The 25,554-nt window shown below is 39.0% G+C and overlaps 1 pseudogene; it reads right to left on the reverse strand.

The window, feature by feature from the left end:
* Positions 1-23,395: 23,395 nt before the first annotated feature.
* Positions 23,396-24,088, reverse strand: LOC148106054 (uncharacterized; annotated as a pseudogene).
* Between the last annotated feature and the right edge of the window lie 1,466 nt (positions 24,089-25,554).

Raw genomic sequence — 25,554 nt, forward strand, 5'->3', positions numbered from 1 at the left:
TTATATTATATGTGGTTAATGGTATAATGTTTGCTATTTCAGCTAGTTACACTCAGATAATTAATATGGGCTTAAACAAGAGAGTTTTCAATTTGCAGCAAATTGAACCTTGTTAGGAATTATAACTCTTTATAAACCACACTTTTTCAAGGGTCCAATGGTAATTAAAAAATCATCATCGAACGATATAGACTATTCTTGTGTTATTTCATCATAATCATCTAAGCAGGAAAAAAGAGCTTGAAGTGGTCTGGTACTTGCATTTGGAGGCTTTGAAGCCTGAGTTGAAGAAGTTCTCAATGTAAGTCAGACATAATAAAATAAATCCACCAGAGATATTAAATTCTGATTATTGGGACTGTGCAAGTAAAAAAGTAAAAAATAGTAGTATAGTAAAAAAAATCTTTCACAAGATTCAGCCAACCGAAGAAAAAGTATCGCTACATAAAAAGTTGACTTCACAGAAAACGCAGAAGTGTTGCCACAAGTGCAAACAAGGACACCTCGATGTAACAACATACCAGTTTAGATTTTACAAAAAAAAGGTCTGGTTTATGCCTATCAGAAGCATACGAAGATAAACTGAAGGCAGAAAGAGAGAATAATTTAAAAAGACAAACACAGAGAACAACAACCCCCTAAACTGAAGGCTGAACTGGAAGTCGACCAAAAGGAGGAAACCCATTCTTTAGTAATGCTTATAAGTAGTGTTGGGGAGTAACGGAATACATGTACCGGCGTTACGTATTTAAAAATACAAAATATGAGTAACTGTATTCCGTTACAGTTACCGTTTAAAAAGGTGGTATTTAGAATACAGTTACTTTGTTGAAATAAAGGGATTACACGGCGGTCTTTTCCTGTTTCATATGTTGGGCTATGCCCTCTCTATTTTTGGTAATTCCACGCCGGTGGAAACCCAAACAAAACACGCATTAAGAGGCTCAAATGCCTGTGTCTCAATCTCTACTTGCGTCCCGCATAATGACATGAAGAAATATACACACACACACACACACACGTGTCTATATACACACATTACACATACATACACAACGCTGTGTAAACCAACTATAAATAACGAATCTAAACTTATATACATAAAATACAGAAATGAAATGAGGTGGAATGAATACTACAGAATGTACATAAGGTGCAGTTGCAGTCTGGCAGTGGGAGCAGTGTGACAGGTCAACTGTTAAGAAGGGAGATGGTGAGGGGAAAAGAAACTGTTCCTATGTCGGGTGGTCCTGGTCTGCAGGCTTTTGTACCGTCTGCCAAAGGGCAGCAGATCAAAAAGTCTGTGTCCAGGGTGTGAGGGGTCTGTGATGATTTTCCCTGCCCGTTTCCTGGTTCTTGAGAGGTACAGATCCTGGATGGAGGGCAGGGGGACGCTGATGATCCTTTCTGCTGCCCGTACAGTCCGCTGCAGTCTGCTCCTGTCCTGTTTAGTGGCTGCACCATACCAGACTGTGATGGAGGAGCACAGGACAGACTCAATGACCACAGTGTAGAACTGGATCAGCAGCTCCTGTGGAAGACTGTACTTCCCCAGTTGTCTCAGGAAGTACATCCTCTGCTGGGTCTTTTTGAGGATGGAGTTGATGTTGGTCTCCCACTTCAGGTCCTGGGAGATGGTTGTACCCAGGAACTTGAAGATCTTCACAGTCGACACAGGGCTGTCTGATATGGTGAGGGGGAGCAGAGAAAATTATTTAATCTCTCCGTGAACCGCTACCTTATCGTGGTGGAGGGGTTTGTGTGTCCCAGGGATCCCAGGGGCTATGTTGTCTGGGGGCTTTTGGCCCCTGGTATGGTCTCCCATGGTAAATTGGTCCTGGGTGAGGGACCAGACAAAGAGCGATTCAGAAGACCCTTATGAGGAAAACATCGAGGAAACAGTTTACCCTGCCCGGGATAGGGTTACCGGGGCCCCGCCCTGGAGCCAGGCAACTGTTTACAACTACATGGCCCGGGGAGGGTGCCCTCCCCGGGCCATGTAGTTGTAAAAAGCATGACAATATATTAAGTAATCCAAAGTATTCAGAATACGTTACTCTCAGTGAATAACGTAATGGAATACATAACAAAATACATCTTGAGGCATTGATTCTGTAATCTGTAGTTGAATATATTTTAAAAGTAACCTTCCCAACACTGCCTATAAGTTTGATAATTCAAAATATAATTGACTGCAAAGACCAATTTTGGGCGTTTGTGTTTAAAATGAACATATTATTTTTACATAATATAAAAATTTTCAATAACACTCAAGTTCTGGGAAAAAGGCAAATATAATGGTTTCAAGGTCGAAACCGTTTACATATTTTTGTTTGACGACTTTAATTACGGCTTGAAAAATCAGTACTTAAATTTTATCTCAGTCGTTTCATTTCAATATATTGTGCAGAGCGAAAAATTATGGAAACTGTGTCACAGGTTAAATATAAATCTTACCTCTGTTTCATTATTCATAGCTGTTTCACTTTACCATGTGGACATCTGAAACCCTATGCTCCTGTTCATGCACAAAAGTCTGGTTTTGTGGGACTTAGTGGCTGCCAGATAAAAGCAAAGCAAAGTGATTCACCTGTGGCAAGAGGAACCCTTTGCTTTTAGGGGTTGCTCACCCACACACAATGCCGATTCAAAGCATCCTTACTGGAGAGAGCAAGGCAGAAGTCTAGGCAGAGACAGAGAGAGGGACAGAGTAGATATCCGAAAGAGAGAAGATGAGGTGTCAGAAAGGAGAGAAAGAAAGAGAAGATGGTGAAGCAATGACACAGGAAACAGAATGGGGCAGAGAAAGTGCTATGGATAGAAGTGGGGATACAGATGGGGCGGGGGGGTTGGAACTGCTCAGCTGGCTATGAGAGCAACAGCAGCGTGGGCACTCAAGTAGAATATTTTTCCAACATCATGGCAAGAGAGCCTCTGAGTGCCCCTGTTATTAGCCGTGTTTGTGTTGCTGAGCCTTCTCTTTTCTAAAGGAAACAAGTGGCTTATGGTACTGTACTACTGTTTTCCAAAAAGAAAAAGGAAACAAAAACATTTTAATGATCGCATTATTCTAGGTTTGATTTTTTTTTCCTTCTGATTAGCACGTGAGACATAAAAAAAAAAAAAAAACACATTTAATGTTTTTATTCTGCCACCACTCAACCAATACCTAATGATAATACAAAGGAATCATCTTGCTTTTATCATACAAAGGATTAATTTTAATATTTACACTACTCAGAGCAAATGCCTCCTTACCCATGAGAATAGAGTATGTTGCTCTTTGGCACGAATCTGAATTGCAAACAATTTGCCTCAGAAAAATTATAATTATGGCATAAATCCATTGATGGAGGTGAATTTAAACTTAAAAGCAAAAAAATTATTGTGGATGGCAACAACAAAGGAGTACCTTTCCTGCATTTCAGATAATATTTAAATTTATACTTTGACAATCATTTCAAGGCTATACATTTGGGCAAATATTTGTATTTTATTGAACTCCTCCTATTCATGCAAATTAATCCGGTCGTTAAGTGATGATGTGACGAATCCTACTTCTGGGCCTAAAGTAGTCTGCGTTTAATATGGCTTTTGTGTTGTTAACATGTTTAATGTTTTCTATTTTCTTCTATTTAATCTCAAAAAGCTCCTAAAACAGTCAGTGATCACTGTTGACCTCTCTCGGCTTTTATTAGTGCTAATCATTTATTTAAGCTCAGTTTTTAAAACCTTAGGATGTAACTACAGCCCAGCCCATGCAGCAATATATGAATGACTAACCTTGTATTGTGGATGGATTATCTCAGTTGTTCTCCTGGCTGAAGTTTGGTCCTTTTACAGCATCCTGTCATGCGATTACATTTGTTCCTGACCACCGAGAACACTCACGTTAACTTTTATCGAGTGGAAAAAAAGTTAGCTTGTTTATATTATGCTAACATAGCTGTGTCGCTAGCGGTCACGTAGCACATCATTATATACCAGCTAGCCAAACTTCAGTAACCCTACAAACATCACTGCTGTTTAGTTTTCTGTCTTCATTTATGTTGGAAGTGATAACAGAGCTGTACGTTTTAATTTGTTTCCAAAACCCCGCAGTCAGGACATGCTATATTGTATTTAGATAGAAGCTAGCGAGCTAACTTCCTGCTAATTTCTAACTCCGTTAAATGTCATAAATTCCGTTTTAATGGATGCCTGGATGTTAAACTCAATTGTTACACCTGGTAGAGCAGAACGCTGATCATTTTATTAAAGATGAAAGACTTTAGACAGTTTTTCAACTCCCAGTAATGCCATAGTGATCGTTTGATATATGGACCTGCAGCGGAGTTTAGGCCCAGACACGGCTAGTGACGTCAGACTTAACGACCGGATTGCATGCTGTATGACCAAATGTTTGTGCACTTTGGAGGCGTTTCCCCTCTGCTGTGATCAGTGTTGGGGTCATTACTCAAAAAAAGCAATTATTACACATATTACAAGGGCACATTTCTTAAAAGTAATGATGTATGTTACTTAATTGCTCCTAGGAGAAAGTAACTCATTATACTATTCATTAAATTTCATTTCACTCTGTAAAATGACATGAAACACACTATCTCATAATTGCTATTTAACAATATAAACCTAAGGTGTCCCACACACCAACACAAATCCCTATCCTAATGTGAAACACACATGTCGTAGTATTTAGCTGATAGCACAGAGAAAAGATGAAAACCAGCACAAAGTAATCACCAGAGGCTACCTGCAGAAACATGAACAGGTAGCCTGCCTGCTCATCTGTTTGCCTACTGCAGTTCAGGCTGTGGCTGCTGGGCTGGGTTTAGCTTTCCCTTAGCTTTAACATCACTCTTTGTTCTTTGCTAGCTTAGCGTTAGCGTGCTATCTGAGCTTGCAAAGAGTCAAAGTTGTGTTAGCAGCATATGCAGTTGTTTCTGTCCTGGATGCTGTTTCTACTTTACCATCGCACTCTCATCCTTTTGTGCAATAAAAGTAAAAGTACTGACCATATCTACCCTGCAGATGGCTCCTCTATTTTCCTCCTCGAACTGAAATAAGGTGATTGTAGTGAAAGCACAAATAGTACCAGTAAGGGGGATCAACAGGAAGGCAGACTGAGATTTCAAAGGAATTGAAATATTGGGAACTGGTTCTCTACAAGAACCGGTTTTCGATTCCCATTCCCATATGACTTAGATAAACAAGATTGCAATGAAACATGCAACAATGAAGAAATGTGTTACCCAGTACAGTCATGTACTGGTCGTTTTGATTTTAGTTATATTTGCAGTATGCTTCTACAGACAGCTGTCTATTGGCTGTTTCACTAATGAGGTTCAGATTTATATATAGATATATATCTGTATAACTAAAAGGACAAATAATAATGACTTACATTCTTTTTTGTTTAGTAGCTTCTTTCATCCATAACATCTCAGAATTCATTTAAGCATGCAGTTGAAGCTTCTGACTGATACAGTATGTCTTAATATTTAGCCATTCAACAGAGCTTGTTATGGAGAACAATACACTATTGATTCTTTGATCACACCCCAAACCAGAGAAGACTGATAATGATAAATGACTTGCAATAGGCATGGAAAAATATAAACAGAAGACAGAAAAATGCAAGTACTGCTGGGCAAAGGTCGTCATTCATGTATGCCTTTAATTAAACACTCTATAAGTATCGAAAGTTTGTGGAACTAACTCAGCATAAGTGGTTATAAAACTTTTAGGTCAGCCAAGGCAACAAAGCAAATATGTCTGCAAGATGGAGCAATAAGAAGATAACAGAATTAACGTTTAATGCAATGTAAAATATTCACAAGTATGACTACACTGATTTGTTAAAAAAAAAAAAAAGTAACAGTCTTAGGTTGGTTGTTTGTATCAAAGCTCTACAAAGCTTCTGGGACACTGGGACACGACCCTCTGCATAAGTTATACTAAACATTTTCACTAATTACAGAATTTCTCAACAATCCACATTGGTCATACTGATGCAATAAACTTGCAAGAGAGTCTAATTAAAAAGAACCCAACTGCAATCATCTCCATGAATCATACTCTGACTGATTTCATATCTCGCAAAATGTCAGCGTAGTCTATAGAGCCTGCAGACCGCAAGCCAGGTACAGCTGTGGCAAAAATATCCTATTATAAATAAAGTCATTTAGTATAAATGTTAACATCTGACATTGCTACACCTAAGGTGTGACACCTATATTAATGAAGCACACACACTGCACGTCTGCATGTACATATAAAGTCATGCATCTCGGAAATTACCTCTCACCCAGAGTCTCGCAACAAAGAACTAACCTATATGAATTTCAACAAGTTTAAAACGGGAGCTAAAACATATTTACTGTGTGGTGTAGACAAAATTTATTGAAATCATATAAACCGTTCAGCAGTATTCAGATAATTATACTGACTGATCGAACAACACAGCTAAACGGTGAGATACATTTGTTACTGATGAGCAATATGGTAGACTGCATGATCTGTTCACAGTGCTGCTGTGGAAATGGAAAATACAAAGAGAAACCGGACGTTAGAGATAAAGTGACTGCCTGTGATGTGGCCCTGAGGTTTAGGAAGGAATCCTGTGATGTCTGAGTTTTGGTTTGCTGCTCACTGGCATCGGGGTAACTGTTTGGCATCAGAAACATCTGAATCTGGGCAGTGTGGTAGTGTCTTGGTGGAGCAGCAAACAGAATCCATCATTACACAGCAGCCTTTAAAGAGGACATGAAACACTAAACATAAAGGCTAATTTTCAAAATGGAGCCCTGCTCTCAAAAACTGATATAGATAATAACACTGGTTGTGTCCAAATTCATGGGCTGCATCCTCCTGAGGCCGCATTTGTAGACCGATTACGTCACAGCGACACGCCGAAGGCTGTCCAAATTTGTAGACTCCTCCGAATGCAGCCGACAAATGCGTCCTCCTTTTCCCCGAATTTGAAGGATGGGTCGGGTGTGTCCTTCGTGGCCTACCATATCCCAGAATTCATAGCGCGGCCCACCCAAACTCAAGTTTCCAACAATGGCGGCCGCTACTAAGTTTTAAAATTACTCATACTAATCTTTCTGGGTCACAAAATAAACTTTTAACATATTTTCAGGCGAGAAAGTAGCTGTGTAAACTTCAAATATCTGCTCGGTTTATCAAGATATCGCATATTTGCAAAAGTGCTTCGACGTTTTCGGAGATGTCCGCTACCCACCAGCTCGACAGCTAGCCGGGAGCTCGAGGGTCACTGATGCGGCCGAGAACGGCACCACTCCCGGCACATCATTTTCAGATCACCACGGACTTTCGCTGCTCGGGTTAAACGTAATATATAAGTCACTTAGACAACCTAAAAATGTTATTGTTGGGCCTTTTTCAGTGTTTTGTTTGTTCATGACTAAATCGGTTTGGCTGAGATTAAAGTTATTAGATTAGATTAGATAAAATAAAACTTTATTAGTCCCCCGGGTGGGTTCCTCCTTGGTTTTTACACAGCTGACTAAACGTCAAACAGAAAACTGATTAAACAGAAGTATGAGACGGTCGAGAATTTACGCCAGTGTCCTGTTATATTTTAGATAGCAAGGAGCTGACGGCTGGGTTTATTAAACTCCACCGAGACAGTGGTGATGCTAATCAGAAGGCTAAGCCGTCCAATTTCACAGCCGTTTATTTCCGGCCCACCCGACCTTCTGAGGACCCGACCCACGTAGACCGCGAAGGCCGGGTCCTCAGGAGGATGCAGCCCATGAATTTGGACACGACCACTGTCTGCGAAGCTGGAGTGCTTAGAGTTTAGGTTTTGAGAACATGTGTAGTGCCATCTTCTTTCAGTACCTAGCTATGTCGTGTGGTTGGTTGGTTGTGGCTAATAGACTTACATTAGTTTATGTTTGCCAACTGATGACAGAATTGATAACTAAAGCTAAAAGTAATTTTAAGCGTATCACTTTTGGGCCGCCCCTGGCTCAACAATAAGTTTTATGTTAAGAAATCAGGGATATACTGTCCACTTTCACTGTCTGTCTCTGTAGCAGTAAGTGGTTCTACGTAGTTTGGCTAGCTGCACTCAAACATCCACTTGTTAATGTTAACCGGTAATGTTTGGGTTTGTAAAGCACTTCATGAATAAGGACTGTGTGGAAGAGAGCCTGTTTGAGTCACCACCAAACAGTTACTACATAACAAGCTACTACATGTGCATCACATAACTATTTCATATCAAAGACGATTGAAAATCCTAACATCCATCAGCATGTCCTCAGGGGGAAAAATCTGTGCATTACATTCTCCTTCACTTACATTTAGTCTTTGCTTTTCCTCACTTCTAATATGAAATAATCCGGTCAGTGAGATGATGTGAGGAAAAAAAAAAAGGTCTCCATATCGTGTGGCATATCTTCTTCAGACACTTTTTTTTGTCCAACACACATTTTTCCTGCTGCTGCTGGGAATCACAGTTGTGCTACAGTAAATTATTTGGATATGCTTGGGCAACGAAAGATTATCTTATTGCATTAAATAGCATTGATTGCATCAGCTGATTGCAATGCTTGGTACAGTCTGCCAGGGGAGGAAAAATTAATTGTTTCGGACTTCAGCTTGTGGGGTTACGGTACCACCTGTCACCTGACTCAAACAGGCTCTACTGTTAGGAATTTACCTCATTTATGTTTTATCTTTATTACACATTTTTGTTTTGTAGGATAATGTAGAGTGTTTAAAGTAAATGCCACACCCATACAACACAAGCCTGTACTGGAAAATTACTGGACAAATGCATAGAGCATAGATTCTGCTGTGTGTAAGTAGAGCCTTGTTTTCTCTTCTCAGGGAAAAGATGCCCAACTGGAGTGAAGATGTAAGATGAGCCATGAACCAGACCCAGTGCCAGTAGACCTAAGTTTAAACTGTGGTTCCTCCAACTTTTTAACCAATCATATCATGTTAGTATGACACAAGTCCTCATTTCTAAAGTGCTTTACAAACCCGAACATTACAGCTAGAAGGTGGATTTTCGCATTCGAGTGCAACTAGCCAAGCAACATAGACCTACTTAGGTGAAAGTGGACGGTACATTCGTGGACAGTATATAGATTACTTAACATAAAACTCAGTGTCAATCAAACATCAAACTTAAATAGCCAGATGGTAAACTAACAGTTTTGAAAATTTCACTTAGGGGAAATTTTCAATGTCATTAATGGTGTTGCAATTTACTACACACTACTTTTAAGTACTTTCCAATTGCAGTGTAGGGCCACTGGAAAAAAAAAAGAGGGCATATTTTGGATTTTTCCCCCAAAAAAATCTGAGAAAAATGTCAGAATTTTAACATTAATCTCAGAACTCTATGTGATCACTATTTATTTATTTATTTATTTATTTATTCACTGTGACGGAGTTACACCGTCCCGGGCCGCAGACAGCTGATCTGGGCGCATACACGCACCACCACCATTAGTTTCTACAATTACGGTGGCTGCGCGTCTTTTCGTCGACCGGGCAGATAAACAAAAAGGGGTGAGAGGTATATTTTGAGCGGCGCAGAGGGTGGCCAACATATTTTCCCACTTACCTTTAATAAAGCCGGTCGCGTAGACTCGCTGTGATCGCCGATTATACGAGTGGTTATGCAAGCCGATTAGTGATGGGTCGTTCGCGAACGAAATGGCTCTTAGAGCCGGCTCTTTGAAGTGAACGACGCGAGCCGGCTCCTTATTGGGAGCCGTGAGGTTTTTTTTTTTCTTTCTCTCACCCTCTCTCTCGCCCTTTTTTCCGCTAAACTCCGCATGCGCGGCCTGTACTTTGCGCTGGGCAGAGGGGGGAGGGGCGTTAGTTACACTCGCAGCAGCACAGGAACAGAGCCAGAGAGAAAGAGAGCGAGGGACAACAAAGTCACATTAGAAAGGTATAGTAATCATCCACTATTTTCAGTTGCAGACGATAAAGGATTCAGAAATCATGCAGGCCCATATGACAGAGAATGTGCATCTTCTTTTTGTTTTAATATTTTAATTTATATTTAATTGTGTTGTGGTTTGCAGTGTTTTGTGTTGTTTCACGTTAAATTTGGTTAAAAGGTAAAAGCTGAAAATTTAAATAGTTAAAAGTTTAAAATGTAAATAGTTGTTCTTTGTATTATATGATTTATTTATTACATTTTATGTGGAGTGAATAAATAAAGTATATTTATGGTGGCCCTTAGAGACAAAGCACGTACAAACTCCAAAACACGTAAAAACTCCAAAACGCGTAAAAACTCAGACGCACTTACAAACCCCGAAGCATGTACAAACTCCAAAACACGTAAAAACTCAGAAGCACGTACAAACTCCAAAACACGTATAAACTAAGAAGCACGTACAAACTCCAAAACACGTAAAAACTCAGAAGCACGTACAAACTCCAAAACATGTAAAAACTCAGAAGCACGTACAAACTCCAAAACACGTAAAAACTCAGAAGCACGTACAAACTCCAAAACACGTAAAAACTCAGAAGCACGTACAAACTCCAAAACACGTAAAAACTCAGAATCACGTACAAAAAAGACAACAGAAGTGCTACAGAAGTGTTGAGCTTTTGTTACCTAGTGGCTACACAAGCCAGCAAGCATCAACAACCGGATTTGGTGTGTGGTAGTAACAGGTAAATGAATTTTTTTTTTTTAATTATTTGAATAAATATGAGTGCTTGTCTATAAATACACAAACAATACACACATGCTTTCAATTGTGTAATTTAAGTGATCTGGGTAGCTCTGTTTTGGAAGTTCAGTTAACGCTAGAAATGTGTTTTGGAGTTTGTACGTGCTTTTTGGAGTTTGTATATGCTTTACAGTTTGTACGTGCTTTGTCTCTAGGGGCCATATATAAACATATATAAATAAAACCACTTTTTTTTACATTAGTAATTCCTTTTCTGCATAATTTTATATTATTGTTAATGATTAAATAATTAAAGCAACAAAACAACCTGAAGATCCGGTTCGGAGCCGAAAGAGCCGGCTCTTTTTAGTGAGCCGAGCCGAAAGAGCCGGATCTCTAAAAAGAGCCGGAAATCCCATCACTAAAGCCGATGGTATGGTGTTCCGGGGTTCAAATAGTGGGTTCGCACGCGCTTGAAAGGTCACGTGATTATTTTTGTTTGTTTGTTTTTGTTATTCTGAAACACTGTTGGCTGCCTGGAATTGGCCATAAATGTCTGTATATACATATATATGTATTGTAGGAATACAGCTGGAAATAAGCTGAGGGGGAAAGAGTGTTTGGTAAAAGAAATAATAAAGAGATGACTATTATGCCTAGTGGGAGGGGCCATGGAGTATAAAAGAAGGCTGTCAGGGCCTACTTGGGGTTCTTTCAGTGAGATGTTACAGAGAGGGTAACATGCAGACTGTGTTTTGTATATAGATGTTTGTTTTGTGTTGACTTAAGTTAGTTTTCTATTTTCTTTGTAAATAATCTTTTGTGCACCTAGGAGGCTGGCAGAATAAACTATCCCCACTGAATGCTTCCTGACTACGCCTGCATTTGTTCAGAAGACGTTTAGGAGAGGACCCCGTGATTCATAATTAAATGTTAATTTAAATAATGCTCTCTCTCTAAATATATTCCCCTTAAAACCTCTTTTTCAACTGAAAGAAATTTATGGTGCAGGTGTTGGATGATGGTCAAGCAAATGACTGCTCCATATAATACCGATAATACATCCAATAATTAATGGATATGGTATTTAAATGTAGTAGCAGGTAACAATGTTGTTAGCATTCAGAGAACATGCAAACCAAAAAATACTCAATGGAAAACATGTACTCCCTCTTCCTGTGTAGCTTTCTCCAGATAACCTGTACAAGATAACATGTATAGGTTAGTTGTGATTAAAAACTGGCTTTGAGTTTAAGCATGCGTGCTGTGTCTCTTTTTTATTAACCGTGGGATGGCTTCGGTTGCCCAGGATGTATCACATCTCTTAGCTAAAGTCAGCTGGGATAGCTTATGAATGTATTTAATAAAACAAAATTAAATGGCAATTATTCTGCCAAATTTACATCACATCCACCCAGGCTGACATAGTAAGCAGATTTGCGGTGAAGGCTGACGACAAAACAAAACAAAAAAAAAAAACACATGTCCATTCTCTGGATGTTTTATTCAGAGAATATTCTTTTCCAGCTTTCTTCAAATCTCTGGTCATTTCATAACAAGTTCATGATCATGCATGACAAGTGTATCTTGGCACTCAGCCTCTCACACAATTTTAGATGAAAGCAAGCAGGCAGTACTGACATTTTTTAATAATGCATGTGATTCAGGGTGCCATTCTGTTCGAGCCATTGTCATTCACCAGTAAACACCCTTCATAGCCAACCATTCAAGCAGACAGAATAGGCTCACTAGGGAAGGTGGGTCATTGGAATATGTATGGGCAGTTTCTATTTCCCATTAAGTCACCTGATGTTTTTGCTTGCATCTCATCATACATGCACATTTTATTTGCACATAAGGGCACGACATAAATGTGTCTTCTTTTTTTGTCCTTATTTTTAACGTATAATTGGATTTTTATTAATTTATACATTGGTTAATACATATATCTCTTATGTTTTTTTGTTTTGTTTAGCTTTTTAAGCCTGGTTTTTATCAATATTCTGCTGGTAAACACGAGTGGAAATATGAATATGAAAATAATAATATATGAGAAATATATAACATAATAGTTATTATACATCACATTATTTTCATGAACATTTTGCTGTGCAACAAGCAGTTAATGTTAATATCAGTTAATGTCTTTACAGTTTATTCCATGGTGTATACTGGGTTTTACCCCAATCTGAAGGCCACACTCGGCACAGATGTTCCTGGATACTATGCCGGCCACTTGGTTATGGCGCTCCATGTATTTCCTGCCTGCTGGCAACTTGCACCATCCTGTTTTGTGCTGGATTGTCTCCGTACAGCCTGCACATGGGGTCTTCCCTGGTGTGGTAGAGACAACCTCGGTCGATTTTGTGCTTAGAGCTTGTTCCTGTGCTACCATGATTAGTACTTCTGTATTGTCTTTCAGTCCAGCTTTCGCCAGCCACCGGTCGGATTTCTCGATATCAGCCACTTTTTCTATCTCTTAGTTGTACATGCTGTGCAGGGGGCTGTCCTCCTTTGATAGTTCATCTTCTTGCTCTTTTTCTTTCTCGTGTTTCTACTGCCTGAGGTATCCACTAACCACGTGATCAGTTGTGGCCTTCTTCCTGATGTACTCACGGCTCATAGTCCTTTAATCCTGGATAGTATATATATTGTAAACAGCATGTACACAAAGAAAAATCTGCTGGAACTAACAATAAATATTTCTAAGTGATTCTTTTCCCTACCCTGCACTTCTACACAAGAGCTTAGAGTTACCCTACCTACTGACTTTACCCCCATGTTAACCCCTGTATAAAAGGTTAGGCCTAACCTTAACCATGTGATGAGTTAGACCTCAGAGGATTAATATATGACTTACTGTTAGTTTGTGGTTTGTACATTTAATTTCTGTAAAATATTATAGCTACTAATATAATAGTGACGGCATGAGATCATCCTCCGAAATACCAACATGTTGAGCAAGAGACTAAAAATCCAAATGCACTTCCTTACTCACAAAACTAACATCACTGGAGAATGCAACAATAATGCTACAGGCAGCTTACACATACAGTCCCCCAGTGGAGAAGTCCAAAAGAGATGTACAAGCAGTGTTGGGGAGTAACGGAATACATGTACAGCTGTTACGTATTTAAAATACAAAATATGAGTAACTGTATTCCGTTACAGTTACCATTTAAAAAGGTGGTATTTAGAATACAGTTACTTTGTTGAAATAAATGGATTACACGGCGGTACTTCCCTGTTTCATATTGTGGCGGGTCAGGACTGTTTGGGTTTTGTTTGACAGCTACGTTCTGTTGTTCCAGCAGACCAATAGCCTGCTGTTACCCCATTCAGTCGGAAAGTATGAATCACTAATCATTCGTTTCACTAACACGCTGAAAAATCTGAACACACAAACGACTCTGCTGAAACAATCGTTAAGTGATATGTAAAAGAAAACCACCGACACATAAATATTAACAGCAACATACTATATGTAACAGCGTTAGAAAATAGCTTAATGAATTTCCTCAAAATTGATATGCTTTGTGAATAGTTGGACAAATACCGCAACTGCAACTGTTAAAGTTCCAAATTGCTGCACAGCGCATGCCTTAGCAAAGGAAAAAAACTCCCAAGCTGGTGGTAGGTGCTTGTGAGCCATACTGTTGTCAATTTTGTATGTGTATTAATGAAAACATTCTTATAGTGGTAATTGTCAACATGTATTTTGATTGTAAGCAGTACTAGCATGTATCCTGAAAGTTACAGGCATTTTGATGCATGGGTAGTAACTTTATTCACGAGTAGCATTTTTAGTTAGCATGCTAAGCTAATAGTCGTTAGCTAGTCGGGTGCTTTTTGACTTGCACTCAGCTCTAATGTTTCTCTGTGAGATTGTAATTGTTCTAATTCTTTTTAACAGAACTGAAGGTTGCTTTACACACTGTTAATGAAGACTGTGTGCTGTTTTCTTTGTACCAGGTAGGCGCTGTTAAGTATAAGTTTTAATTGATGCTGTTGTATAGAAAAAAAAAAAAGATGAACAATGATGATTGTTTTATAATAGAAAAGCTGTTTTCTATATGTTATTGTTGTTGTTGGTTAGGAAAAAGGAGAAAAATAAATAAATAATACTGCTACTATACGATCACAGGTTTGGTTCCAGCTAGAACTTTTAAAAGAAAGACTTTGTTGATGTTGTGTTGTATAAATATATCTTATTCATTTGTTAAGTCTTATGTTTGGAAAGAAAAAGGAAAAAAACTCCCAAGCTGGTGGTAGGTGCTTGTGAGTAGGGCTGGGTATCGTCACTGATTTCTAGAATCGATTCAATTCCGATTCACAAGGTCCCGAATCGATTCGATCCACGATTCGATTTAATTCGATTCGATTCGATTCACTTCGATTTGAATCTGGGAAATTTTGACAGTCAGAAATATTATAATTCAGATCAGTACATTTACATATTTTTGTATCTATAAAAAGGAAGCTGACACAAGCAAGACTTTATCAGAGGTGTGAGCATCACAGCAGATGCCTTTGTGTCAAAGTAGCTGAGGATAAAACACAGAAAAACATGAAGGCAATTTTTCTGGCCTGGGATTTTATAAAAATATTCTGCAGTACATCAAAAACGAAAGAAAACCATTAATCAACACATGAACATTACCTCTGAAGTTACAGCTGTTTTATTAGAGACACGGCTAAGCGTTTTGCATAATTTTAAAAAGTTTAAATTTGTTCAGTATTGAACGGCAGAAATTAGGTTTTCTTTTCAGAAGTATATGAAACGAAAAAAAAACGTCGGCCGACAGCGCTGTTAACAACGGTAGACTTGTGCATAACAAGCAAGCAAATAATGCAGAAAACAGTACAGAGAGAGAGAGGGGGAGAGAGGGAGAGAGAGAGGGAGAGAGAGAGCGCGAGAGAGAGAGCGAGAGAGCACGCAAGAGAGAGCTGTGCATCGTGGTCGAAGCAAAACATTAAAAGTAAGACTGAATACATGACGATGTTTATGTGAGGCATAGTTTGGATCTTCTTTTGCTGCTGGTTCGGTCAATATTGTTTGGAGAGACATCAAACTAACAGCTTTAGAATCAGCGCATAAAGGGCGTGAACACAAAGGCCACATCTAACTGATTCTGATCTGCGGGTTGCGCTGTGTGTTTACTCTTTGTGCAGAATCCGTGTTCCTGCTCTCATTTACTGTCTTAGCTGTTTGGTGGTTGTTGAAATTTTGTGAGATTTCACCTGAGATTCTGGCATTTCGGGCAAAATAAATTTATATTAAAAAATCGATTCAGGATTTTAATGAATCGATTTTACGTTATCCAAGCCAGAATCGATTTTAATCGATAAATCGATTATAAAAACCCACCCCTACTTGTGAGCGATACTGTTGTCAATTTTAACTGAAGGTTGCAGTTGCTTTACACACTGTTAATGAAGACTGTGTGCTGTTTTCTTTGTACCAGTTGCCAGAATAAAGAGGGAGCCCAGAGTAAGGGCAAGTCCAGCGTTGCAGTGCCGTCCTTTCTACATGGGCATATCACACCACGTGCACAATAGACTCACAGAACAGCAACAGCTACATATACTTACTGCTAGAGTATAGCATATGGGCAGTAGCCCCTTATTAGAACTTATATGAAAATATCAATTTAATTCCTGTTTTCATTTGACTGTCATCTGTTGGTAGGTACTAAAACATTACCACAACTTAGTAATTCACTAGTAATGCAGTACAGATTTACCTGTATAGGTATGATGAACTTGTAATCCTGTGATTCTGAAAAATGGTCATCTATAGTTTGACATAAAAATTTCAGCAATCTTTTATCACTATGTATCCCGATGTTGAGTAGTCACATTAATTTGAAAGCAGAATGATAGAGATAATCCTTGCACTCATCCTAAAATCACCTCGGGTGATGTGATGATATTGTGTGACATCAGCTTGTGAGACAGTAAGGCTTGGGGTCCAGGATTTTCACAGAGCCTGAGAACATGTGACCATGCCGGCAAGTGTTGATGATGATGATGGTGAGGATGATGATGGCGTCTGTGCCAGTGGCTATGTGTGTACTGTTGCAGTGTGATGAATATCCCTATCCCAGATGGCTGGCTCTCCACGAGACGGAGCACGCGAACCCTCTCAACCAGCATGAGGCTTCAGCGGCCAGCCTCCGTCTCCCCACCAAGGTCACCGTCAGCAGAAACGGAGACAGAACAGGGAACGAGTTTAATATCTCCTCTGCTGACAGCTGCAATTTAATTGTTACCTTGTGAAACAGATACAACACTTTCGGAAAGAAGAAGACCAAGGCTCTATCTTGATGGCCCTCTAGTGAGTGCACCAAATCCTTAGGCTTCTTTTTTAACTCAAAGAACACTTTTAAGTACTTCTTTTAAACTTGGGGAACAATTCCTTTGAGAGTCTTCCTGATATACTAAGTGTGCAGGCAGTTTTTAGACCCGTAATTTATTGAACCGTAACCGCTTACATTCTCAAAGTCTGAATTTTTTTACCTAGATTTTAAAGATAGGGCGTTTACTTAGCAAGTGCACATTTAGTGTCCTCTTAGTTCCCACATTTTCTACAGCACGTGTCTCTAAAATGAACAAATAGGTACTGAGAGGTGGGGTGGGGGATTTTTGTAGCCTGAGGTGTTATGGGCCATTCAGTCATTAAACTTACAGTTTACTGTGAGCACGAGCTGAGAGGTTATCTCAGTCCACTCCAGCATATTTCATGAAGTTAGGCTCTACTCAGTTTTATTGTTGTAATAGAAAGTAGTGGTCTTTCAGAAAATCAAATCTTACTAATACCAAAATTATAAAGCGTGCTACTCTGTTTAGCAATAAAATGGCAGTGGAATAAAGAATAATAAGTGCCTGATTACAGACTGATTACTGACGGGGGGAAAAAACAGGTGAAAGCAATAAGAGAATCAGATATAGACATAAAAGTGACACATAATCTGAACGAACATTAACCTCTGCCTCTCTCTCTCTCACACACACACACAATAAAAAATGAGCTGTGAGTTCCCAACAACTGATACTTAAAAGATAAGGATTGCATAATGAAGAAATAAGTATTTCTTCAAACAATACTTTCTCACTTACTGGCAAAAATTCTGAAATTTTTAAATTGCCCTTGTAATATTACTATTATTAACATACTTAATGAATTTTATGGTGGGGGGGTAAACACCTAATTTTCTCTTCAAATTCAATTTCTAAAATATCTGTCAAGCTCTAAAAGTCACTTCTACATGAAGCATTGCTTTTTCAATTACATGGGTAGTTAGATAATTCATAATAAAGAAGCTTACCTAGAAGAAACACAAAATAAATAGGAACTCCATAATACTAAGAATCATTTTATCATATGGCTTACTAGACCGAAAATTAATTTGTATTTTCTTTTAAAATAATTAGGAGTTCACTGAATCCATCCCATGATTAAAATATAATTCTTGAATGTTGTAGTGGTTAACTATTCAATTAACTTTGAAATTAAAGCGTGTTCACTCGGTGCAAGGCAGACCGGATGATTAAAAAAGACAAATGATGATATGACTAATGCTGATATACTTAAGCTTATTTACTCATTATGTGAGAGGCTATCAGGTTGGTTAGTTTTATAAAGCTTCATTGTAAGTATGGATGCTGATTCAGGGAGAACCTTGGAACACTGAGTATATAAGACAAAAAAAAATACAAGAGAAACTGCTGCACACAAAAGGTCACTGACAGGATGTTATTCAAAGATGAATACAATAGCCCATGCAAGGTTTGCCTTGTAAAAAAAAACAAAGGGTCTTTTTGCAATTTATTCCAAGGTACCTAGTGCCAGTGACCAGATAATGGACCCTGTTACATTCTTGAGCAAGGCAGTGATCTCATAGAGTGCACTGGTGGCACAGAAGCCTGTCTAAAACTCAAAAATATCAAGACATTAAAGGCTGGCGTGAGTAAAAATAGGATAACCTGACAAATGTAACAATTTCTTCATCTTTAGACGAGTCTTAAAAGGTGCACCTCTATAACTCCATTCAAATTTTGCTGCTTGAGTGATTCTGCTATATGATCTCGAATTATAGACGTTGTTAAAATTACATTAGTCGCGTATTTCCATAACCTAGCTGGCTCATACATTTAGAATTTTCTAGCATCAAAATCGGTGCTGCTGCAAGACTTTAATAATCTGAGAGCCAGAGACTACATAACATAAGGCCACATAACTCTTTCTGTGGCATTCCTGCATGGGTTGCTTGTCATTTTGATTGATTTTAAAATTTGATTGATAACTTTTAGTGCTTGTCAAGGCCTTGCTCCCAGCTATGTTTTGGACCTTTTAACCATCTATGAGCCATTGTTCAGCCTTAGAGCTCCAGGCTCTATCGATGCTGGCTTTGTTACACCCAGTCAAACAGTGCTCTCTTTCAAATCACCTGTCAAGACAGTTCTGTTCTTTTTCCCTCCTTGATACACTGCTTTTTCATGGAGCCACATCTTGTTAACTAGTCACTTAAGGTCTGCCTAGACCATAAGAATTTTTAAAAAAATTCTCCACATAATGTACATCATATTTTTAGGACACACTGGCCTATAATGAAATGTGTAATAACAATGTATAAACATTAAACAAGATTTTATTTTATTTTACCTTTTTTTAATCTTTATGATTATATAGCTTTTTATACTCAATTTCATCACTGTTCTGATAGGCCAGGGTGTCATTGTCATATCATCATAACATACAATGATTGTTATTATCACTGATTATATGATTATGTCATACTATTATGAATGTAACATGTTAATTTATTTTGTGTTCATGTTACACATAGCAACAGTCAGTGGAAGCAAACTTGACTGACATGACAATCAGAGACATGTTTGGCTTTCACAGGCATGGTTTTTACTATTCTGTTGTATGTACAGAGATGGGCAGTAACGCGTTACTTGTAATCCGATTACTTTTTTCAAGTAAAGTAAGGGATTACTATTGCAAAAACGGTAATTAGATTACCATTACTTTCCTGTAGGAACGCTGCGTTACTGCGTTACTAAAACCGTGATTTTTTTTGCGAGAATGTCTCATGACAGTGACGTAAGCAAGTGCGACGTTCGTGACAACAGCTGTGTGCAGATCAACAATGGATCATATATCGAGTGCAGAGAGAGTATGAGCGTGCAGCGTTTAAAGCGTGGAAGTACTGACCTTACTTTGAGTTTGATTCCATAAAAAGTGACAAAAACATTAGTGTCCGTTGTGCGTGGGAAGAAAACTTCTTTTTACAGCGAAAAAAACCCCTAAACTTCCGAGCAAGCGCCGAGTAGCTACGACGTGATGGGAAATTCACAGAGAAACTTGCGGATTCTTCAATTGACCGCTGCGGCACACCTGCACCAGGGTAACCCTCCGCCTACCCCACTCCTGCTTTACAGGTGAAAATAGAGCAACAGGACCGCTAGTCTTTGACTTTATTTATTTTCTGCTGTGTTTTACTTGCATCTATTTGAAAGACTGAGTGTAAACACAAAAAAAAATATTTTATGTGCTGGAATGTGCAGAAAATAGGTTTAAATATTAAACAAATTTCTTCCAGTCAGAGAATGTTGCATATAATTTCATTTTTGCTTGATGCATAAAGTTAAAAGATTAAAACTAATAAAACAAGTTTTAAAAAGAGACTTTTCCATTTGATTACATTTTGTATGATGGATTATGCAGAAAAAGTAGAATTGGGCTGAAAGATCTATCACTTTATCACCTATTCAGGTTGTAAATCGTGTTTTTAAAAAGTAACTAAGTAACTAAGTAATTAATTACTTTTGAAAATAAGTAATCAGTAAAGTAACGGGATTACTTTTTTGGGGAAGTAATCAGTAATTAGTTACTGATTACTTTTTGTATGTATGTATACACCATAATGATAGAATTTTGGGAGAATTTTGAATTTTAGATCAGCCATGTAGGATGAAATGAACAGTAACCTGAACAACAAGCAAATAAACTGGACAGTTAGTTAATCCCCTCAAGGAACTCTTGCATCTGCAGAAATGTGACGTGATTCATCATGCTCTCAAGGTGAAGCTACAGGTTTTGTAGCTCATTCCAACCTTATTTCACCACCATATTTGTTTCTAAGTCCAGCTCTGCAACTGTGCGAGTAATTAATCCACAAGCAAACTATGTGCCACTGTATCCCAAGATTAACATTCCAGAGATCAAGAAAGAGCTCAAGAACCTTTTGAAAGAATAATTTCCATTTACCCTTTTTCTATCTTTTCCAAACCAAAGAGCGAAAGAACTTTTCCAAACCCAACTGACATTTTTCACAGAGGGAGACCTTTGGTTTCTAATTGTGATATAGATCACAAGGGTGTGCAGTACTCCCATGGGTGTGTTTCTGTTAAGGTGTAAGATGCTTTTTCTTCTTCAATAATGTCCATGCTATGGCTTTTGAGGGTTGTGCGATATAAATCTGTGACATTTTGAGTCTCCATAATGACTAAAGGTGAGTGAGGATAAAATATGCAACCACAGTAACACATGGCTGGAGGCCCAAAGCTGACCACTCCCTGTTAAGTGTCATGTTAGATAACACAAATGTGATGATGTTTTACTGCAGAGCAAATGAACACGCGCAAATTTGTGCTTTGATGCGCAACAGTGAAAAACAATATACCTGTAAGGTTTTTATAAAATATATCAGAGCATCCAGAGAGTCTATAAAAATAAAACAAAGTTATTAGTGAATATCTTTCTCTCATTACTGACTCACTATTACACAGTTTTGCAACGTTACAACTGTAACCTCCATATACAATAAATGGACAAATATTGGGCCAAACCTCTTAATCTTGAATTCAGGTGTTTTCAGTCACATTCCATGAGGTGTATAAATTCAGCCACCTAACCATACAGCCTGTCTTCACATTTGTGAAAGAATGGATTATTGTAAGAGTTCACTGAATTCGAATGTGGTACTTTAGTTGGATGCAACCAACTAGTGGTGTGTGATACAGCATATTTTAGTATCGATCTGATACCAAGTAAATATGGGCCAGTATCGCCGATACTTATACCGATACCGATACTTATACCGATACCGATACTTTTCGATAAATAAGTTGGATGCGTCATTGCTAAATCTCAATTAATTTTCATGACCTTAAGTGTTTTTTGTGTTGTTTTCTTTTTTATTATTAAATAGTTAAAACCCAGGACATAATTATACAGAATTTATAATTAAATAGAAAATGCTTATAGAAAATGAATATTATCAAAAGTTTTTTTTTAGAAAAATCTTAAATAAAAAGTGCACTCAAACCAGTAAACAAATTAAAACAAACAAGCTCTGTTTAGAAACTATAATACAAAAATTACAATTAAAATTCAACAACAAAAACAACAACTGGTGAAAATATAAATAATATGTAAACAACTTAACGACCCCCAAAGCCTCTAAATCATGTCACATGACGGCGCAACATCTAAATACAAGAAGGGGGAGCAAAGTGTGCCTGCTCTGCGATGACACAGGAGCAGCGAGTCCGGTGAACCTGGCTGTTTCGTCTTTGCTGAAACCACAGCATTGCAAACAAGGGCGGAACTTAAAGTAAAGAATCGATCTCGCCAGGCTAGTATTGATCCGATACCAATGCCGGCTTGGTATCGATACCATCGATATTTGGATCCACCCACAACTACCACCAACGCAGCAAGTCAGTTGCTGAAATTAAATGATCCACAACAGCTCAGTCACAAAGTTGCAGACCATGTAAGGTTACAGACTGAATGCCAAGCTCTGAGGTGCGAAAATTTATTGTGTAAATGTTGACAACACTTCTGACTCAAGAACAGCATCTAAATCTCCTCTGATATTAACATCAGCACAAAAGCTGTGCATCCGGAGCTTCATGGCATGGGTTTCCATGGCAGAGTGGTTCCTGTAGGTGAAATGTGTAGGTGACCCAGTACTTATATATAGATGACTAAGCATAGTATTGGTTATTTTCCTTTCAAAATGTGTACGTGATAGAATCGTTATATTTTCATTGAGATGAGATGAGATGAGATGAGATAGCCTTTATTTGTCAGTTGCAGGTCTTTTGCCCACAACCGAGATGACAGACCTTGCCGACCGTACATACAATACACAAACATCACATTGGGGAGACAGGTCAGGCTAGGTAGCGAGGAAAAAAAACATCGAAATGTGTAACACAGAAGGATAATACAGGAATGCACAGATATCAACACACCATAGCACGATAAACACAGACAGCAACATGGGGAAGAGTTCCAGTCTGTACATCTGATCTGGGACCGCTGCAATCTTTCGACTGCGCCTCCAACTGACCCGATGTCCACATCAGAGGGGAGGTAAGCGTTGGAGGTGGCGTTGGATCCGGGGTAGGGAGGGTGATGCGTCGGTGAGTGCTTATCAGTATCAGTATATGTATGTGTGTGAGTGTCCATAGTTCAGCTGAGACAGTGTCCTTCACCCTGCCAGGCTAAGTAAACAGTCTTCCAGCCAACCCAGGTGGCCTTGTAGGGAATGGGAAGGAACAGACTCAACACAGTCGTTATCAGAGTTTTTGTTCAGCTCCGGCCTTGAGCCCACAGCTGGCGCCAAAGGGGTAGCCGCATTATAATGGTGATTTTTCCTTTACAAACAACTCATGAGAATTTCATGCTGTTTTTAACACTCCGACACCGACGCTGGTCTCTCAATCTCCCGTTGGATTGCTGCGAGTTTCTCCATGATGTTATTTACCTTCAATTCCGTGGTCTTTTCACTCTTTTGCTCACAGAGCAGATTCTGAGACCTCACAACTGCAGCCAACTGATCCGCGATGTAATCCAGCTTCCGCCCAGAGGTGTTGTTCCGAGTGGATTCTTCCCTGATGTAATCCAATATACGCTCAGAGGTGTTATTCTGAGCCTTCACTGCAGCCGTTAGCGCCTCCAAGCTCTTAACCATGCTGCATTCAGTGAGCCCATTCTGAGAAGTCGCACCTCGTCCCATCGTTTCAATCCCAGCGGGCAGCCTTGGGGGTGTTTGAACAGCCGGTTCTGCTTTCTTAATTCTCTGATAAGCCAGGGCCAAGCCAGCTCCGATTAGCAAGAACCCTGTTATCATGATTCCAAATAGGTAGATATCTTCAGCGTCCTCGATCGACAGTCCCGCCAGGCACACGATCCTCTATGTCTGCCACCCGTCCATCGTGTATCCGGCAGGTAAAGTCCCTCCAGGGCACTCAGGCTCTCCCTAGCCCAGACTTCTCATTGAGAAAAGGGTGTCAATAACATTCAGAGACCAGTTGATCAAATCCATAATTCTCTTTAGGTTTTAGAAACAGACTGTGAGAGTGTGTTCCAGGGAAAGTAATACAAAAAAAGGGAGAGGAGAAAAAGTGCGTCCGCCTCCTCCGAGAGCCAAAGAAATAGAGAGATTGTGATTCAAGAGTGAACACAATGCTCAAGTCACATGTTGGTGCTTTGTGTAAATCTACTCATGGTTGAGATGCCATGTTGTGATTTTAAACATTCCTGTCTCAAACTGAAAACTGCAGCATGGTTTCTGATTCTGGTTCTGTATGATAGTCATGCACTGGCATCAGAACTGACAGGTAGACTCAATTATACCTCACTGTGGTGTAGCAAAGTATTCAGACGCATTGAAATTCCAGCTTGGGAAAAGGAGGATTTGCTTGAATGTTGACTTGATGTTTCCTACATGGCATGAAATATGCTGCTTGGAGTCGAGTTTGGAGTCTTCCAAAATATCTAAGAGCATGTTTCTGATGATGTAGTTATATGTATGAATTAATTCAGCTGTAATGTAACAGCACCTTCACAGTAGCTGAATGAACCACAGGGATTTTTCCTTCTGATACATGTAAACTATTGAATTAAAATGATCAAATTGTGATGTGCTTTGCTCATCTAAATGATAAAATGCATTTAGAAGGAGTTCGTGGATTGATAAGGAGCAAGTTAATTGAGTTACCAGCCATGCAGAATATGGAAAAATCTGGCCGCTTCAGCATTAAAGGTGACAAAGAGATTAGCTACAGGAAAGATGATGCAGAATTACTGGACTACAAGTGTCAGCTAAAATCAGTCCTGGCCCCAGTGTCTCAGATTGCCCTTACTTACTGGAACGTGCTCAGCCACTCAACACCAGCCAGGTTTGTCATGATGAGAGCAGATGAAAACGATGAGCAGGATGATGTCTTTGCATAGGAGTCATTTCTATAGATCTCTATGGATCTCTCATTCTGCTGATTCCAATAATCTGGCTGCAATTCTGGTGATTCTTACTATATGTTCAGTGCATCCAGAAAGTATTCACAGGGCTTCAATTGTCCTGTGATGTTACAGTCTTATTCGAAAATTGATTAAATTGATTTTTCACCTGAAAATACTCCGTAAAACCAAAATAGAAAAGTATGTTTGAAATTTCTGAAAATTCTGGGAAACATTCTGTTTTTATATTTTTAAATGATTTACAGTCATTATAAAATAATTGTGCACTGTTATTGTATAATGAAATCAAATCCTTTTAATTGCTAGTGATGAAGAGAGTCTGTCATTACATCACTTTGATGTAAACAAAGACATTTTCCAAGACATACATATTCTTGAAAGATGATATCTTACGGAGCCCCGCAGGGGTCATGGGAGAAAAAAAAAATTAAGACGGACTTTTGCGAGATCTTGCAAAACAAACTCGGGAAAGTTTTAGCCGCATTCTTCGAAGGCCGCCAGCTCGAAGCCGACCGGGAGGTTGAGGCACGATGTGCCGGGAAAGCGGTGTTCCTCCCGGCTGTAGTAGATCTCAACCTCCCGTTAGCT

Source organism: Neolamprologus brichardi, chromosome 2 (genome assembly GCF_056152115.1).
Source record: "Neolamprologus brichardi isolate AB-2024 chromosome 2, ASM5615211v1, whole genome shotgun sequence".
NCBI classification, from domain to species: Eukaryota; Metazoa; Chordata; class Actinopteri; order Cichliformes; family Cichlidae; genus Neolamprologus; species Neolamprologus brichardi.